We start from the raw sequence: 19,523 nt of genomic DNA on the forward strand, positions 1-19,523 counted from the left end.
CCTGAGACCTGGGCAGCCCTGGGCTCGGTCACACCCCGAGGGAGGTTTGAGCAGGTGTGATGGGGCAGGGGGCTGATGTTGGTGGGCGCAGACCATCAGCAGGGGCAGGGGCGGATGTCACATGGATCTTGGGGGTGAAAACTGTTGAGTTGGATGAAGGACAGAAAGAAGTCAGGGGTCCCACAGTTTTGAGTTGGGGACGGGGGTTCTGGCTTGGTGATAGGAGCCACGGACCCTGGACCTGTCCTGGGACGCAGACATCCACGTGGAGGCAGCCGGGAGCCTGTACAGGCAGGAGTTGAGCTGGGACGAGCTGGGGTAGATGTCAGAAAGGTGACAGAGCTTGGAGGGTGTTTAAAGCAAGTGGTCGCCTAGGACAAGTTACTTCCCTTCCTTAGCGCCTCCTGTGATTTGAAGACGCCTGGGAGTGGGTGGAGGAGGAGGCGCCAGGAGGGGCCGGCTGAGAAGCGCATTGGCACCTGCGCCCTGGCCCGAGTCAGGGGAGCAGGAGGGCAGGCAGTGGGCCCTGAGCTGCTGGAGGCCATGAGGTCCGTGGTCCCGGAGGAGTGGCCGGGGTGGGTGGATTCTGCTGCTCGTAGTGGTGTGCCGAGCCTGGAGGGTTGCAGAGTAAAAGGGGGAGAGGGCAGGGCTGGGGACACAATGTGGGGGTAAACTTGCCTGGTGTCACATGGTTTGTCATATGGCTCACAGTAAGGAGGGCTTCCCTGGTAGCTTGGCTGATAAAGAAACCGCCTATAATGCACGAGACCCAGGTTCGATACCTGGGTTGGGAAGATCCCCTGGAGGAGGGCATGGCAACCCACTCCAGTATTCTGAAGAATTCCATAGACTATATAGTCCATGGGGTCGCAAAGAGTCGGACACAACTGAGCGACTTTTACTTTCACAGTTAAGAACCCTCCCGCCAATGCAGGAGACTCGGGTTCCGTCCCTGGGTCGAGAAGATCCCCTGGAGAAGGAAATGGCAACCCACTCCAGTATCCATGGGTGGAGGAGCCTGGTGGGCTGTATAGCCCATGGGGCCACAAAGGGTTGGACGCGGCTGAGTGAGTGGACCACCATGGTTCAGGTCATGTTCTGACCTCCACAGTCCCACGCGCGCTCAGCTGGTGGGGAGCAGGCGGTGCTGACGTGGCTGCCCCTCTGCTCACAGGAGGCTGGCGTCACTCCTGAGAACACACATGCCTGAGTGGGCCCATCGTACCGTGACCCCCTCAGAGGGTGAAGCAATTTTAAACTGTTGGTAAACTGATCGTTTCTGGTCCCTGGGCAGAAGACGGTTGTAGAGTTTCATCACTTTAAAAAAAATGGATGCACGCAAAAATGCAGGCAAACATTTGGACTTGGAGTGGGATGGGGCTCTGGGCCAGACTAGGTCAGGGCATCTGGGAGGCGTAGGGGTGCTGGCCGCCCCCCTGGAACAGGCACCCAGCCCTCTGCCTGCAGCCACATGCTTGACTCTGGAGCCCGAGGGGCGGGCAGTGGGGTGAGGAGGACGTGCAGCAGTGTGACCCGCGATCTTGGTTTTTTTTCTTTTTTTAATTTTTATTTTTAATTAGAGGACAGTTACTCTACAATACTGTGACGGTTTCTGCCATGCATCAGCGTGAATCAGCCATAGGTACACGTATGTCTCCTCCCTCTTGACGCCCCCTCCCACCTCCCTCCCCATCACACCCCACGGACGCATGGCCAGTGCTTTTACTGGACTTGTCCCCAGGACTCCTAGGGAGGCCCCAGCTTTTCATTCGGAGCCTGGAGGTGACACTTGAGCCTGTAATGCCCCCGCCAGGAATGCTTGGTCACATTGCCTACTTGGTTTTTTTAGATAGGGTGAGACAGCATAACTCACTAATTTCCTGTCGAAACGTGAAAGGGGCTTTGAGCCTGGCCGGGAAGGAGCAATGTGGTGCCACTAGAGGGCCCCAGGCACAGGACTTCTTGGGCTGCGGTCAGCTCTCTGGAAGACATCTGCCCACATCTGTGGCCTTGAACAGAGGTGGGTTTACTGCCTGGGCCCTTTTCTCCAGGAGTTAAGTGGGGAAAACGTGTGGAAAGGGTAACTTGTGAAATAGATGGTATTCAACAGCATCAGACGGGTGTTGAAGCTGAAGCTCCAAGCCTTTGGCCACCTGACACAAAGAGCTGGCTCATTGGAAAAGACCCTGATGCTGGGAAAGATTGAGGGCAGGAGGAGAAGGGGACGACAGAGGATGAGATGGTTGGATGGCGTCACCGGCTCAGTGGACATGAGTTTGAGCAAACTCTGGGAGTTGATGGACAGGGAGGCCTGGTGTGCTGCAGTCCATGGGGTCACAAAGAGTCAGACATGACTTGTCTATTGAATAACAAGATCATAGTAATTCCTTCTTCCTCCCATCATCACCACCAGAAAAAAAATCGAAGCAAATGTTTGCCAGTTTGGTCAGATTCTTTCTTGGATATTTTCTAATGATCCTAAAACAAAATACTTTGACAAAAGTAAAACTTGCCATGTGGGCGGTGCTGATGGTGTGGTGGAGGGTCGTGTGATGCGGCCCGATGCCATGAATACAGGTGGATAACAGCCCTGCCCACCCGGGACGCGCTCCGTTCTCCAGGAGCACGTCCCCTCGTGGAGAAGCACGGTGCAGAAAGCCATGACCCAGAATCTGGTCAACGTGCCTGATTAAGGCCAGCGATGCTGCACAGGTCTCCCTGAGGAACGCTCTGGGAATTGAGGGGACTTTGGAAAGGAAGAGCCGCCCAGTTAAACAGCTGCTTGCATTTCCTTCGCTCGCCCGAAGCTTTCTCGGAGAAATTCAGTGTGCTTGTTTGATGGTGGAAGAAGCAGGAAGTTCCTTTTCTTGCCTCTAAAAGAGGGTTTTAAGGAAGCCCTACTTTCATAGCGTGACATTTCTGTCCTCGTATGCACGGATTGTTTTCATGAATCAGCCGTCATGGTGTCGAGGTCAGTGTGTTCAGCACAGGAAAGGGGCTCTAACCATGTAGACAGAATTACCATTGAAGAGTGGTGGTGAGGGATGCTTCAGTTCAGTTTATGAAAATGGCAGCATCCTCTTGCTTTTACGAAAGACCATGGGCTTTTGTGCCTGACGAGGACCAGGGTTCCCTGCCTGTGCTTGGATCCAGCCCTCCCAGGGGGCCTCTGCTTCTCCAGCCGGGAAGGGTGATGCTACCTCGCACCTGTCAGGGTCTGTGCCCTGGGGGATGGGAGAGGGGACGCCTGGCGGGCTGGTCCCCAGACTGGTGGTTCTCAGAGGGCACAGCCTCGCCCAGGACACGCTGGGCACCAGACTGGGCTGTCCAGTGTGCATCCGCCTCCGGAGAGGCATGCGGTCTGCAGCCCAGGAGCCCAACCTGCCCTGGACAACCCGCAGCTCAGACTGGGCGCGACCTCTGCTCCCCCGTCCACGGTGCCGTCAGGTCAGAGCTCCACTCGCCAGGCAGCCTCCGCCTTGTCCCCCATGCGATGCATTTCGGTGGGTTTGGGAGGAAGAGGAGGTGAGCACGCTGACCGCCTTCTGCCATTGGGAGGTGAGTCTCTGTTGTCTTTAGATGTGTCTGACTCTGTGACCCCGTGGACTGCAGCGCGCCAGGCCTCCCTGTCCTTCATCACTGTCTCCCGGAGCTCACTCAAACTCAGGTCCACTGAGTCGGTGATGCCGTCCAACCATCTCATCCTCTGTCGTCCCCTTCTCCTGCCGTCAATCTTTCCCAGCACCAGGGTCTTTTCCAGTGAGTCAGTTCTTTGCATCAGGTGGCCAAAGGTATTGAAGCTTCCACTTCAACATCAGCCCTTCCAATGAACACCCAGGACTGATTTCCTTTAGGATGGACTGGTTGGATCTCCCTGCTGTCCAGGGGACTCTCAAGCGTCTTCTCCAGCACCACAGTTCAAAAGCATCAATTCTTCAGCACTTTGTTTATGGTCCAGCTCTCACATCCATACATGACTACTGGAAAAACCATAGCCTTCACTAGGCGTACCTTTGTTGGCAAAGTGATGTCTGCTTTTTAATACACTGTCTAGGTTTGTCATAGCTTTTCTTCCAAGGAGCAAGCATCTTTTAATTTCATGGCTGCAGTAACTATCGGCATTGATCTCAGAACCCAAGAAAATAAAATCTGACACTGTTTCCACATTTTCCCCATCTATTTGCCATGAACTGGAAAAGACTCTGATGCTGGGAAGGATTGGGGGCTGGGGGAGAAGGGGAGACAGAGAATGAGATGGCTGGATGGCATCACTGACTCGATGGACACGAGTTTGAGTGAACTCCAGGAGTTGGTGATGGACAGGGAGGCCTGGCGTGCTGTGATTCATGAGGTCGCAAAGAGTCGGACACGACTGAGTGACTGAACTGAACTGAACTGAACGGGAATGGATGCCATAATCTTCGGTTTTTTGAGTGTTGAGTTTTAAGCCAGCTTTTTCACTCTCCTCTTTCACCTTCATCAAGAGGCTGTTTAGTTCCTCTTCACTTTCTGCCATTGAGTGGTTTGTCTAAGGTTGTTGATATTTCTCCCAGCAATCTTGATTCCATTTTGAGAGGAATCTAGACCCTGCCCATTTTTCTGTTTTTAAGACTCTGGCTTTTTTGTGTTCATTTTTTGTCGGGTGGAGCACAGGCTCTGGGCACATGGACTTCAGCAGTTGTGGTTCCCGGGCTCCAGAGCACAGGCTCAGTAGTTGTGACACATGGGCTTAGCGGCTCCCAGGCCTGTGGCTTCCTCCTGGACCGAGGATCAAACCCGTGTCTCCTGCATTGGCAGGCAGATTCTTTGCCCCTGAGCCACCAGGGAAGCCCTTGTTTTTCATTCTTTATGTTGTTTTTAAGAACATTATTTTTTTAATAAAATATGTTTTCTCTAACAAATTGTCATTGATTGCTACTCAGAGTCGATCTCACCCTAAACCGTGAGTGTTCAGATGGCAAACACGAAGGGAAAAAAACGGTGGCTGAAGAAGTGAACCCTAACCCTGCCATGACCTCAGTGTTCACAGGAGGCCCCCTCTTGACTGCCATGGGTTTATAAGTAAATTAGTATTATTAAATGTCTACCTTGACAGTTTAAATTGTAATCCAATGTGTTTCATTTATTTTTCATCTTTTCTTGCTGGTTTTGTGTGCCTACAGTAAATTAACCATTGAAGCAGCTGATACACTGTCTACCCCATCACCTGGGTCCTGCAGTTCCAGGCAGCTCTGTGAGCAGGCTCTGGATTTCCTTCCGGAGACCCCGGCCCGGCTCCAGTGGAGGACTAGGGACGCCAGGGACCTTACCTGCTGTGCTCTGTTCTGTCTGATGGCCTCGGGGTTAGCCGCTAACTAGGCACTGGCTCTGTCTCCAGAATTCATTTCTACCTGGGGAAGTGGTCCTGGAGGGTGGAAGGCCGGGGAAGGGAGGGCCCTGGGGCTGCTGCCCGCTGGCCCCCTGGAGGGAACAGAGCACTGGGTGGTCTCTGCGGGGCCCTGTTCTCCACCGACTTCCCTGAGCCTGCAGTTCAGTGGGGGTGCAGCTGGGGGGCAGGCCAGTGTTGTCCAGTCTCTACCCAGCTGTCACCCCAGGCAGCCTGCACACCTTAGCTCCCAACTCAGTGGGTGTTTGCTTTATGGTTCCCTAAAGTCCAAGCCCACACCAGTTGTTAACAGATCCTTAAAACCGTCGTTAATAAAAATGCAGCAAAACCAGAAAGGAGGAGAAAAAGTGAAGTCGCTCAGTCATGTCCGACTTTGCGACCCCATGAACTGTAGCCCATCAGGCTCCTCCGTCCGTGAAATTTTCCAGGCAAGAGTCCTGGAGTGGGTTGCCAGGACTTCTCCAGGAGATCTTCCCAACCCAGGGATCGAACCTGGGTCTCCTGCATTGCGGGCAGACTCTACCGTCTGAGCCACCAGGGAAGAAGGGAGGTAACCCTTGTGATTTTTGAGTAACAATCACATTTAAAGCTTGGGGACAGTTCTTTATGTAAAAACTCCTTGTGAGGTTTCCGGGGTTAGGGCGTGGAGGCGATCACTGCGTCCTTGGTGAGGGCGCCTTGTTTCCGGGGATGCTGAGATGCTGTCTGTCCATTCACACCCATCTGCTCCCCCTGGACTGAAGTCACCTTGGTCACATGGACTCTGGAGGGACTGGGGGTTGGGGGGGCAACTGACCAGACAAGGCCCAAGTGCCGGGCAGTCAGCCCCGCCCAGGTACCTCACCCAGTTTGTCCCTCAGAGGTCAGGGACCTGCCCCACATGCAGTGGGCAAAGCCCCAGCTTGGCCTGCTCACCAGCCGCCTACCTGTGATCAGGACTTTTCAACAGAAAACAACAGTCATTTACAAGTGTTTGGACTTGGAACCCAGGACTGACTTCCAGGAGCATCCTTCATAGGAAACCATGGTAAGTGTCTGTGTGTTTCTGCAGGAGAAAGGTCTCCTGACCTGTCCATAGCCCTGTATGTCTTTCAACCTTTGCTTCAACTTTGGGCGGCAGGGGTTGGGGGAAGAGTTTTCACAAAGAGGCATTTTGTATTGTTAAGTGGGGCAAGCTGCCAGCTCTCACTCCCAACCAGGCAGAGGGTCTAAGGGGCCTGGATCTCCAGCCCCGTCACTGAGATGCTTCCCCTCAGTCATCCCGAGGCCAGCAGGACTTCTGCTCTCCCATCACCCTCAGATACTGGAGAAAACCTGCCCATGTAGGGTGTCTGCTCCCTCCAGAGTCTTGTTACTGTGGAAACATCTAGAAAAGCAGGGCTGGGTTCTGCGGTGGAGACAGCCTGCTCCGGGGTGATGGCATCTGCTCCGGAACTGTGTCGTCGGCTGAGGGACAAAACCAAACTGGACCGCGTCCTGCCCTAAAATCCTGCAGGAGTGCTTGATGAAGTGCGGGCTGCGCCTCCTGCAGGTCAGGTCGTAGCTGTTTTTCCTGCCTGAGACTCAGGGAACCTGGGTTGAACCAGAGGGCTGCCTGCAGGGTCAAGCATCCCCCCCTGAATATCTGCAACTGGGAAGCAGCCTAGATGCGCACATTGAAAAATCTATTAAATCAGCAGTGGAGCAGAAATAGAATTTTTAAAGCACTCACTCTTGACCTTTCCTACTCTGTATTTTTAAAGAGACTGAAATTTAGCTCCTACCATCTTGCCAGATCATCCAGAATAATATTTTTAATGTGTCTTCTGCTCATAAACCTATTTGATTAGTGACAGGAAAATGAGTTTTCTGGATTTGGATGCAATTTTGCAGTGCATGACTTTAATTTCTAAATAGAGATATTGGCATTGGAAAAAATAAGGTAAAATGAAAAATACAATTTCAGAAACTGTAGGTTTACTTCCTTTTTTTCTGGCTTTCTTTAGCTAAATATCACATTCGTAAAAACTTTTTTATTTCATATTGGAGTATCATGGTATCTGGTCCCATCCCTTCATGGCAAATCAAAGGGGAAAAAGTGGAAACAGTGACAGTTTTTTTCTTCTCTTTGGCTCCAAAATTACCATGGACAGTAACTGCAGCCATGAAATTAAAAGACACTTGCTCCTTGGAAGTAAAGCTATGACAAACCTAGACAGTGTATTGAAAATCAGAGACATCACTTTGCCGACAAAGGTATAGTCAAAGCTATAGTTTTTCCAGTAGTCATGTACAGTTGTGAGACTTGGACCATAAAGAACGCTGAACGCTGAAGAATTGATGCTTTTGAACTGTGGTGCTGGAGGACTCTTGAAAGTCCCTTGGACAGCAAGATTAAACCAGTCAATCCTAAAGGAAATCAACCCTGAATATTCATTGGAAGGACTGATGTTGAAGCTCTAGCTCCAATACTGTGTCCACCTGTTTCAAAGAGCTGACTCATTGGAAAAGACCCTAATGCCGAGAAAGACTGAAAGCAAAAGAAGAGGGTGGCAGAGGATGAAATGGTTAGACAGCATCACTGACTCAATGGACATGAGTTTGAGCAAACCCCAGGAAATTGTGAAGGACAAAGGAACCTGGCATGCAGCAGTCTATGGAGTCAAAAGGAGTTGGATTCAATTTAGCTACTGAAAAACAACAATAGCTGGTTAATAGGGCTTCCTTTGGCCACCTCATGCGACGAGTTGACTCACTGGAAAAGACTCTGATGCTGGGAAAGGTTGGGGGCGGGAGGAGAAGGGGACGACGGAGAATGAGATGGCTGGATGGCATCACTGATTCTGTGGACATGAGTTTGAGTGAACTCCGGGAGTTGGTTATGGACAGGGAGGCCTGGCGTGCTGTGATTCATGGGGTCGCGGAGAGTCGGACACGACTGAGCGACTGAACTGAACTGAACTCAACTGATCACCCTGCTTATTTAACTTATATGCAGAGTACATCATGAGGCATGCTGGGCTGGAAGAAGCACAAGCTGGAATCAAGATTGCTGGGAGAAATATCAATAACCTCAGATATGCAGATGACACCACCCTTATGGCAGAAAGTGAAGAGGAACTCAAAAGCCTCTTGATGAAAGTGAAAGAGAAGAGTGAAAAGGTTGGCTTGAAGCTCAACATTCAGAAAACAAAGAGCATGGCATCTGGTCCCATCACTTCATGGGAAATAGATGGGGAAACGGTGGGAACAGTGTCAGACTTTATTTTTTGGGCTCCAAAATCACTGCGGATGCTGATTGCAGCCATGAAATTAAAAGACGCTTACTCCTTGGAAGGAAACTTATGACCAACCTAGATAGTATATTAAAAAGCAGGGACATTACTTTGCCAACCAAGGTCCGTCTAGTCAAGGCTATGGTTTTTCCAGTGGTCATGTATGGATGTGAGAGTTGGACTGTGAAGAAGGCTGATCGCCGAAGAATTGATGCTTTTGAACTGTGGTGCTGGAGAAGACTCTTGAGAGTCCCTTGGACTGCAAGGAGATCCAACCAGTCCATTCTAAAGGAGATCAATCCTGGGTGTTCATTGGAAAGACTGATGCTAAAGCTGAAACTGCAATACTTTGGCCACCTCATGCGACGAGTTGACTCACTGGAAAAGACTCTGATGCTGGGAAAGGTTGGGGGCGGGAGGAGAAGGGGACGACAGAGAATGAGATGGCTGGATGGCATCACTGACTCGATGGACATGAGTTTGAGTGAACTCCGGGAGTTGGTGATGGACAGGGAGGCCTGGCGTGCTGTGATTCATGGGGTCGCGGAGAGTCAGACACGACTGAGCGACTGAACTGAACTGATGGCTCAGTGGTGAAGAATCACCTGCCATTGCAAGAGACACAGGTTCGATCCCTGGGTCAGGAAGATCCCCTGGAGAAGGAAATGGCAACCCACCCCAGAATTCTTGCCTGGGAAAGTCCATGGACAGAGGAGCCTGGTGGGCCCCAGTCCCTGGGGTTGCAGAGTCAGACGTGACTGAGGGACTGAGCAGCAACGCCACTGAGCCACGGTGCTGCGATAGTTTCGGGCGGACAGCAGACCCCCCATCCGGCTGCCGCGGAGCGCTGAGCAGCACTCCCTGTGCTCTGCAGTAGGCCCTTGTCGGTGATCCTTGTTAAACACAGCAGTGCGCATGTCCCCCTTTCACAGGACTTAAGAAAAGCGACATGTTATCATGGATGATTTCTTATTCACAGGTCGAGCTTTGCATTTTGTCCTTACCGGGTGTTCCTTTCCATTCAAATTCCACAATCTGACCAAGGGGATGGAAAGGAGAGGGAGAACAAAATCTTCAAATAGCGAAATCCTTGTGCCCAGCTCAAGTTGATGCATACGTATTTTTCTTCTTCACTTCATGCCAGAGTTTTCCAGGGGAAATACAGTTACCTCATCGGTTCCCTTGCTCTACTCCAAGCTGGGGTCTGCAGCCGCCTGACCTTCCCAGCAGGTGTCGCTCTAACCTTGGTCTTGAACCCAGAACCACCCACGCATCCACTCAGACACAGAAACGCAGGTTTAGGAGAGAAAAGAAACCGGAGGGCATCAAGGCATATTTCACATGCTCCCGGTGTCTTGCAAGGAAGATGTTTCCACGAGGCAAAGGCTGCGTCTACTGCTGGTGGCCAGGCTTCTGAGGGGCCTGGGAAGTGGCCCCCAGCGCCCAGGTTTTAGGGGAGCACTGGCCAAGTCCACCCTCTCCTGTTACCGATTGCAGGGCAGCTCACCGGGATCACTGACCTGGAGTCCCTGGGGTGGAGGCTCAGTGGGGAACGTCTGCCTTCCTTTTGTGGCTTCGCGTGGCTCCTTGCACCCCGGGGTCTTGTCTCCTGTCTCAGGGTAGCAATGATAAAACAAGCCAGGTATCCCATAGATGGTATTTCAGAGTCACCCAAGAATTGTCAGTGAGGTTTGAAAACTTTTTTTTTCTATAGAAAATACAGACAGATGCCCCTAAGAATGCTAGCGGAACCACTGACTGAAATTGCCCACCCTGACCAAGAACTGTACTTACCACTTGCGTGAGTTATCTTAAAGGGGAGGTCTTGGTAAGGAAAGCCTTTGACTGTGTGAATCACAATAAGCTGTGGAACATTCTGAAAGAGATGGGAATACCAGACCACCTGACCTGCCTCTTGAGAAACCTGTATGCAGGTCAGGGAGCAACAGTTAGAACTGGACATGGAACAACAGACTGGTTCCAAATAGGAAAAGGAGTACGTCAAGGCTGTATATTGTTACCCTGCTTATTTAACTTATATGCAGAGTACATTATGAGGAACGCTGGGCTGGAAGAAGCACAAGCTGGAATCAAGATTGCCAGGAGAAATATCAATAACCTCAGATATGCAGATGACACCACCCTTAAGGCAGAAAGTGAAGAGGAACTCAAAGGCCCCTTGATGAAAGTGAAAGAGAAGAGTGAAAAGGTTGGCTTAAAGCTCAACATTCAGAAAACAAAGATCAAGGCATCTGGTCCCATCACTTCATGGCAAATAGATGGGGAAACCATGGAAACCATGTCAGACTTTATTTTTTGGGGCTCCAAAATCATTGCAGATGGTGATTGCAGCCATGAAATTAAAAGACGCTTACTCCTTGGAAGGAAACTTATGACCAACCTAGATACGGTATTATAAAGCAGAGACATTCCTTTGCCAACAAAGGTACGCCTAGTCAAGGCTATGGTTTTTCCAGTGAGAGTTGGACTGTGAAGAAAGCTGAGTGCTGAATAATTGATGCTTTTGAACTGTCATGTTAGAGAAGACTCTTGAGAGTCCATTCAAGGAGATCCAACCAGTCCATCCTAAAGGAGATCAGTCCTGGGTGTTCATTGAAGGACTGATGCTAAGGCTGAAACTGCAATACTTTGGCCACCTCATGCAAAGAGTTGACTCATTTGAAAAGACCCTGTTGCTGGGAAAGATTGAAGGCGGGAGGAGAAGGGGACGGCAGAGGATAAGATGGCTGGATGGCATCACCGACTCAATGGACATGAGTTTGAGTGAACTCTGGGGGTTGGTGACTGACAGGGAGGCCTGGCGTGCTGTGATTCATGGGGTCGCAAAGAGTCGGACACGACTTGCGACTGAACTGAACTGAAACTGAACTTGGTAAGGAACACAGAACTAATGAGCTACCACCATCCAGCAGAACCTAGGGAAGTTCAAAAGAAGAGAATCGTTGCCAGTCCATGTGTCCTACCACCTCCTGGAATCCTCCTTGCTGGCATCCATTGTGGCTGAGTGATGAGTACACCAGGAAGGACCCCGAGTGGGAATGATTGGCCAGAGACAGGCCAGAAACTAACCCCATCAGCATAAAACCGGAGGCGGCGAGCCACATGGCAGAGCCGTCCTCCTGGGTTCCCTTCCCCAGCTGCTCTCCGCCCCGTTGCCCCTTCCCGATAGAGTCTCTTGCTTTTTCAGCTCACGTGTCTCCTCCGATAATGAGTGTTAGACAAGAGCCCACTCTTGGGCCCCAGAAGGGGTCCCCCTTCCTGCAACACAAATGCCCACACAGGTTATGAAGATCTGAGCTCAGGAGACAATCAGCGGTGGAGACAGCTCTTCCGTTAGCTGAGAGCGCGTTCCGCTCAGTAATTCAGTAGTGATCCTATTGCTTTGTTAGTTTGTTTGTTAGATCTTAATATATTCATTGGAAGGACTGATGCTGAAGCTGCAATACTTTGGCCACCTGATGTGAAGAGCTGACTCATTGGAAAAGACCCTGATGCTGGGAAAGATTGAGGGCAGGAGGAGAAGGGGGCAGCAGAGGACGAGATGGTTGGATGGCATCACTGACTTGATGGACATGAATCTGAGCAAACTGGGAGATCGTGGAGGACAGAGGACTCAGCTGTGCTGCAGTCCTTGGAGTCGCAGAGTCAGACATGACTGAGCGACTGAACAACATGTGAGATTACTTATCTGCAGAAAGGGAAAGCAGAACACTTTAAGAACGTCCACTTTATCAGATACATTTTACCCTAGACAATCTCACAACATTTCTGTGTAATTCCAGTTTTGATTCTGCGCTTCCCTTCTAAATTATTAAGCTTACACAGACTTATTCAGCCATTTACAAAAAATCTGCAAGCACAATTAACACCAGACAATGTCTAGTCATTATTTAAGTGTATATTTCTGCCCAACAATTAATGTAAAATTAGAAATAATTGTTAAGCATTGTTCTTTGAATCATATGAGCTTGTTTGAAATTTAAAACAGTAAGTCTGTAGTAATGAAATGTAGTAAAATGTAGTAAAAGTTTACCTTTAAACTTAGTCATATCTATATTCATGCCAGCATTTACAGTTACCAAGATAAAGACCAATATGAAAATCACTTTCACATGATAATTTTAAAGATGGAATGGCCCAGTGGTTTGAGGCAAGAGCAGGATGCCCCCTTTGGAAGGTCTGCACGGTGGATTTCCAGATGAGTGTGTAACTACCGAATCAGATATTTGAAATGTGGGCATAGTTGAGCCCGCAGAACATAAGGGAATCTCCTGAGAGTAAGAACAGACAAGGAAGCCAAAATCCACAGTGGGAAGGATTACCTAGGATCATCCAGGGTGTTGGCCTAGATGGGGACAGGTGGGAGGAAACTGGTCTCAGAGGCAAATGAGATTGAAGTTTACAGACCATGAGGAAGGTCAGTGGAGCTGAGTCCTGGGGCCAGAATAATGTGACATCCCTGGCAGTCCCACCCCGTAAACACAGGAGGTTTCAGGTCAAGACCAGGAAAAATCCACAGAAGGAGCAGGTAGGATAGGAAAGCCCCACCATCCCAGCTACGGGTGGAGCAGGACCCCAACCCCATCCCCGCTAACTCTCACTGGGGTCCTCTGTGAGAATTCCTACCGACAGGCCTGTTCTCATGGGAGCTTGGGCCGAAATGTACACCCTCTATGTGGCCCCAATACCACCACATCAGTTGACAGTACTCCCAGTTCTGTTCCACTGAAGCATCTTTTCAAACCCCATCTTTGAAGAATCCCCACAGACAAAAGTTCCAAGAAGCATGAATTCATACTCATACCCGCAAAAGTACTAAAACAGATGAGAAAAAATAAACAAAAACCTACTCCATGAATGAGACTTTCCAGAAGCAACCACCATGTTTGCGGTCAGATCTATGGAGTTTATTTGTTTTATTTACCAGGTTTAGAATACACGGAATAATTGTGTTCAACGTGTTTAAAAAATAAGGGGAGTGTAAAAGTATGACAAAGGAAAAAGAAGATTATGAAAAGTTATCAGACCGTGGATTCAAAGAACTAACAAACTTTGGAACTTCTAAAAACAAAAAGATACAAATATATACACATGTGTATATTTCCAAGTATCATATAAAACCAAGGGACAGGATAGAAGCTGACTGGTTACAAACGATGAGATATTAGTATCTGAATATAACAAGAAACAGCTCAGACAGAAGGAGAGAAAATAGAAGGTAAGAGATGTGTAAGATGTCCGTTTGGTTAGAAAGTGAAAAATGAATAGAAACTGTTGTTTTCAACCCAAACAAGAGGCATAAGCCATAAAATCAGTCTCTCTGAGCCAGTCAGAGCTGAGGGCGCAGCTACGAAAAGAGGGGAGACCTGAGATAAGTCAGCCAAAGGCACGTTGGATTTCCAGCTGCCAAGGGCTGTGCATAAGCAAGAGACCCGGAACCTCCCACTCCCCAGACACATCAGATTTTCCACAGACAGCAGCTGCAGGTGGGGCAGGAGACCTGAAAGGAGTCCCTCTAAAGTATTCTAGGTGGAACAGCGTCTTCACAGGTGTCCAAAAGCCTGGAAAGCAAAGGGAACTACCCAACAATGTACAAAGATGTCAATCAAGTTGCAAATCAGAGAGAGAGCTATAGAGACAGAGCTAACGTGGTGTGGAAAACTGGTGGAAAAGATGAATCAGCTTGATAGTGTTCACACCTAGAGCCCTGAAGAATGGAAACTCCTGAGCCCAACACCCACTCTCATATCTGAAGCTTGGTATTGAACTGGAACAAACTAAACTTGCCAAAAAGCTTAGACCAAACTTGACTATAGAATATATTTACTCAGTCACTCCAAACCAGTGACCTGACACAAGAAAGAAAAGTATTTTGTGAAGGGAACTATTATTTGCTTTAGACTCCGCTGTTCTAACATCTCATGAAGAAAGAAAACAGGTAATAAAAGTAGAACTGTAGGTGACAAGATGTTGAAATTATTTGACAGGAACTTTAAAATAGCTAGAAAAATGCTAAATGATCTATCAGTAAAGCATACAGAATAGATGAGGAGATGGCGAATTTCAGCAAACACAAAGAAACTACAAAAGTGAATCAAGTAGAAATTCTAGAAATGAGAAATACACCATCAAAAATTAAAAAATTAAATTGGTTTTAATAGCATAATGGTTCAGCAGAGGAAATAATGTGTGAACCTGATGACAGATGAATTTAGAAAAAAGTAGCAAATCAATAAAAGAAACAAAGAAATAAACAAAAGGAAAAAAACAGAATAAATCAGAGTCTCTTAATTTATGGGACAATATCAATTGGTCCAACATATCCATAATTGGAGCCCAGGAAAGAGAAAAGAGAACAAGAAATATTTCATATTTGCTGAGAATGGTATAAAATTGTTGGATGACATCAACCCACACATCCAAAGAACTCAGAAAACATCAATCAGGAAAAATAAAGCAGACACACACAGACACCCCTTACTCATACACAAACAAATGTCAACCTAGAAGTCCATATCTTACAAAAATAGCTTTAAAAATAAAGATAAAACAATCTCAAACTGGGCTTCCCTGGTGGCTCAGCTGGTAAAGAATCTGCCTACAAGGCAGGAGACCTCAGTTCGATTCCTGGGTTGGGAAGATCCCCTGGGGAAGGGAACAGCTACCCACTGCAGTGTTCTGGCCTGGAGTGTTCTATGGACTGTACAGTCCATGGGTTTGCAAACAGTTGGACACAACTGAGTGACTTTCACTTATTAGGCTTCCCTGATAGCTCAGTTGGTAAAGAATCCGCCTGCAATGCAGGCGACCCCGGTTTTTTTCCTGGGTCAGGAAGACCTGCTGGAGAAGGGATAGGCTAACTACTCCAGTATTCTTGGGCTTCCCTTGTGGCTCAGCTGGTAAAGAATCCGCCTGCAATTCAGTAGACTGGGTTTTGATCCCTGGGTTGGGAAGATCCCCTGGAGAAGGCAATAGCTACCCACTCCAGTATTCTGGCCTGGAGAGTTCCATGGACTGTATAGTCCACGGGGTCGCAAAGAGCTGGACACGACTGAATGACTTTCACAGCACACAGCAATCTCAAACTGTTCCCTCCTATAATTTCATTCTTGAAATCACAAAATTATGAAGTGGGGAGACAGGTTCAGTTCAGTTCAGTTCAGTCGCTTAGTCGTGTCTAACTCTTTGCGACCCCATGAACCACAGCACACCAGGCCTCCCTGTCCATCACCAACTCCCGGAGTTCACTCAAACTCATGTCCATCGAGTCGGTGATGCCATGCAGCCATCTCATCCTCTGTCGTCCCCGTCTCCTCCCGCCCCCAATCCCTCCCAGCATCAGAGACAGGTGAGTGGTTACCAAAGATGAGTGATGGAGACAGAGGAGAGAGGCCTTGCTACTAGAGCACCACTAGAGACCCTCGCAGGGATGGGTGCTGTCGCTCTTAACTGCGTCTGTGCCACTGACTTGGGCTCTGATACGACCTGTAGTCTTGTGCAGTGTTATCACTGGAGGGGACTGACTAAAGGTTATGTGGAATCTCTCTGCGTTCCTCACTGTGTCATGGGATCCACTGTTTCCCCAAAGTAAGTTGATAAACCTTAAAAATTGGAGGCAAAATAAATCATTTTTAGGGATGAAACCTAAGAGAATTTCTCCCCATCAGAACTTCTTTGCAAGAAATACCAAAACAATTTCTTCAGTTTAAAGAAAAATTGTATCAGACTCAGCCTTGAATCTATAGGCAGCCATGAAGAGTATCAGAAAAGGTACATATTTGTACAAATTTAAAAGATCCTGAACTGCTGTGTGCTGTGAAAGTCACTCAGTCATGTCTGACTCTTTGCAATCCCATGGACTATACAGTCAATGGAATTCTCCAGGCCAGAACACTGTAGTAGGTAGCCATTCCCTTCTCCAGGGGATCTTCCCAACCCAGGCATTGAACCCAGGTCTCCTGCATTGCAGGTGGATTCTTTACCAGCTGAGCCAATTTTATCAATGTGTGTGTCTTTTTGAAAATGTATAGGAAAGGAAAGTGAAGTCAGTCGTGTCTGACTCTTTGCAACCCCATAGACTGTAGCCCACCAGGCTCCTCCATCCATGGGATTTTCCAGATAAGAATACTAGAGTGGGTTACCATTTCCTTCTCCAGGAGATCTTCCTGACTTAGGGATTGAACCTGGGTATCCCGCAATGTAGACAGACACTTTACCGTCTGAGCCACCAGGGAAGTTGTATACATATGCATATATATATACACATCTATTTACATATGTGTATGAATAGCAAGTTTCATAATTTAAAACAATAGAAAAAGGAAGAAATCAAGAGAGGTGATGCCATCTGGAGACTGACACATGTGCTGTGCTATATACAGGAGGGGTAGGAAGGGCTGCTATTTTGACAGCAGGAGACCGACAGTGATGAATAAACGCGGTTGGTGAGTCAGAGTGGTCCCATGCAGAGGAGTTTAAAAATGCAAGAAGAGCAGTTGTATTTTGTGAGGTCACCTAATGCTCCCAGGGGTATTAAAGCAAGTTGTCAAAACTTGTGTTAATAGCTAAGTTGAAGAAAGATTTTATTGTTGCTATGTATCAATACCTTTTAAGCAGGGTGTAAAATGTGCTTATGTGAGGCGCATTTAAAAAGAAAAGAAAAACCTCAGTCACTAATTCACTTGAAATGATAACCTATTTGAGATAAACTGTAGACCTAAATGTAAAACCTAAAACAAACAAACCAAAAAATCATAGAAGAATATATTTGTTACTTTAGGGTAAGAAAAGGTTTCTTGTGAGACAAAAGTCATGATCATGAAATGAAAAATAAGTTAGACTTCATCAAATACAAACAAGAAATCTTCCTCATAAAACACTGTCAATATAATAAGAAGCAAGTTACAGACTGTGAGGATGTGTTCATAAAACAAAGTATTTCTATCCGGCACCTGCAAAGAGCTCCTGAAAATCAATAACAAGAAGACAGCTCAATTTTAAGAGGCAAAAGCATACAGGCTCCTCACGAAGGAAAATATGAAGTTGTCAATAAATGGAAAACTCTTCAACTTGATTAGTTACCAGGACAGTGCACACTAAAAACCCAGGGAGACGTTACACAAGCTCCTCTGGAAAGTCTAAAACACAGGAGGTTGGCCACAGCGAAGCTGAAAGAACTCTGCAGAAGCCAGCACCTGTGCATGTCACTGGCAGGAGTGTGAAGCAGTGCAGCCACTTTGGCAAAGTGTCAGTCTCTTGAAGTGTCAAATCCACCTCTGTGTGTGTGTGCACGCTAAGTCGCCTCAGTCACGTGCAACTCTTTGTGACCCTACGGACCGTATGCGACCCTCTGGACCGTACCCCACGAGGCTTCTCTGTCCATGGGATTCTTCAGGCAAGAATACCACTAGCAGCACCTGGGAAGGCTCCCCAGTAATTCCACTGCCAGGTGTGTGTGCAAAAGAAATGTGTGTGTATGTCCATGCAAAGCACTTTATGAGACTTTTATAATAGTGAAATCTTAACTATTGATCAACACAATGAATTCTAGCTGTTGTTCAGTGGCTCAGTTGTGTCCGACTCTCTGTGACCCCATGGACAGCAGCACACCTGGCTCCTCTGTCCTCTACTACCTCCCAGAGTTTGCTCAAACTCATGTCCATTGAGTTGGTGATGCCATCCAACCATCTCATCCTCTGTCGCCCCCTTCTCCTCTTGCCCTCCATCTGATGGAAATAAATCAGAGTCTTTTCCAGTGGACTGGCTCTTTGCATCAGGTGGCCAAAGTATTAGAGTTTCAATTTCAGCAATATTCCTTCCAATGAATATTCAGGATTAATTTCTTTTAGGATTAACTGGTTTGATATCCTTGCTGTCCTAGGGACTCTCAAAAGTCTTCTCCAGCACCACAGTTCAAAAGCATCAATTCTTCAGCACTCAGCCTCCTTTATGGTCCAACTCTCACACCCCTACATGACTACTGGAAAAGCCATGTTTGAAAAGGTTTGAATATACAGTCTTTAGTCAGCAAAGTGATGTCTCTGCTTTTTAATATGCTGTCTAGGTTTGTCGTAGCTTTTTGTCCCAAGAGAAAACATCTTTTAATGGATAAGCTGTGCTTGTTCAAAATGAAGTGGGACAAAGGCTAGCAGAGTTTTGCTAAGAGAACTCACTGGTCATAGCAAACACCATGTTCCAACAACACAAGAGAAGACTCTACACGTGGACATCACCAGATAGTCAACACTGAAATCAGATTGATTATATTCTTTGCAGCCAAAGATGAAGAAGCTCTATACAGTCAGCAAAAACAAGACCAGGAACTGACTATGGCTCAGATCATAAACTCCTATAAGCCAAATAGACTTAAATTGAAGAAAGTAGGGAAAACCACTAGACCATTCAGTTATGACCTAAATCAAATCCCTTATAATTATTCAGTGGAAATGAGAAATAGATTCAAGAGATTAGATCTGATAGACAGAGTGCCTGAAGAACTATGGGTGGAGGTTCGTGACACTGTAGAGGAGGCAGTGATCAAGATCATTCCCAAGAAAAAGAAATGCAAAAGGCAAAATGGCTGTCTGAGGAGGCCTTACAAATAGCTGTGAAAAGAGAAGTGAAAGGCAAAGGAGAAAAGGAAAGATACACCCATCTGAGTGCAGAGTTCCAAAAAATAGCAAGGAGAGATAAGAAAGCCTTTCTCAGTGATCAATGCAAAGAAATAGAGGAAAACAATAGAATGTGAAAGACTAGAGATCTCTTCAAGAAAATTAGATATACCAAGGGAACATTTCATGCAAAGATGGGCTGGATAAAGGACAGAAACGGTATGGACCTAACAGAAGCAGAAGAGATTAAGA

The sequence above is a fragment of the Moschus berezovskii genome, chromosome 18 (assembly GCF_049115385.1).
Source record: "Moschus berezovskii isolate FMDL1 chromosome 18, NW_MosBer_1.0, whole genome shotgun sequence".
Lineage (NCBI taxonomy): Eukaryota > Metazoa > Chordata > Mammalia > Artiodactyla > Moschidae > Moschus > Moschus berezovskii.